Source organism: Pseudoliparis swirei, chromosome 20 (assembly GCF_029220125.1).
Source record: "Pseudoliparis swirei isolate HS2019 ecotype Mariana Trench chromosome 20, NWPU_hadal_v1, whole genome shotgun sequence".
NCBI lineage: Eukaryota > Metazoa > Chordata > Actinopteri > Perciformes > Liparidae > Pseudoliparis > Pseudoliparis swirei.
The window spans coordinates 29,018,403-29,019,439 of NC_079407.1; positions in this window are offsets into that span (position 1 = coordinate 29,018,403).

Sequence of the window (1,037 nt, forward strand, 5' to 3'; positions counted from 1 at the left end):
TTAAAATTTAAAATTTTTTTTTTTTTAAAAAAATTTTTTTAAAAAAAAATTTTTTAAATTTTTAAAATTTCGGATTAATAAAATTTCCCCCAAACCTTTTTTTTTTTAAAAAAAAATTTTAAAAAAAATATATACATTTATACACTTTTTTTTCATAAACCCCCAAAGGGTGAGCCCTCAACATCAGTTCTCTTCCATGTGGAACATTAATATCCAGAACGTTTGACCTTTGCCTCCACCGTGATGCAGCCCCTTGGTTCTTTGAACCGGGGCCCTGGGGAAAGGGGGGATGCTAATGAGCCCCTTTGGGCCGGGCCCAAAACGGACCCAAAAACGTTTCAAGAATGTTTTATTCATGGGAAAGAAAGTGGGGGGTTGGAAAGTCAGATGGTGGTGGGGTTTATGAGGGAGGGCACACACACACACACACACACACACACACACACACACAAGACGGAAACCCAGAGACAGAGGTGCTGGGGGACCCAGGTTGATAACGTTAAGGGTTATTTTTAACAGCACCAATATATATATATATATATACACACACACATACACTCAGATGGGGTGTCTTCTGATGAGACTCGGTAGTGGTGTACAGTAACAAAGTATAAATACTTATTTTCTGTACTTTACTTGACTTTCACTTTCACTTTCACTACATTTGATCGGATGCTTTGACTCAATACATTTCCCTCAACTGTTCCCCACGACAAAGGGGATCAGAGAGAAGGGGGGGAGAAAAGGGAAAAGGAAAAAAGGGGGAAGGGCCCAAAAGGAAACAAAGAGAGAAGAGGGGGAAACAGAGGAGAGAGGGGAGAGAAAAGAAGGGGGAGGGGAGGGGAGAATAGAGAGAGGAGGAGGGGAGAAGGAGAAGAGAGAGAGAGGAGAGAAAAGGGGACAGAGGGAGGGAGAGGGGAGAGGGAGACAGAAAAGGGGGGAGAGGGAGGAGAGGGGGGAGACAGGGGAGAGAGGGGAGAGGAGAGGAGAGGAGGAGGAGAGAGAGAGACAGAGAGAAGAAAAGGGGAGAGAAAAGA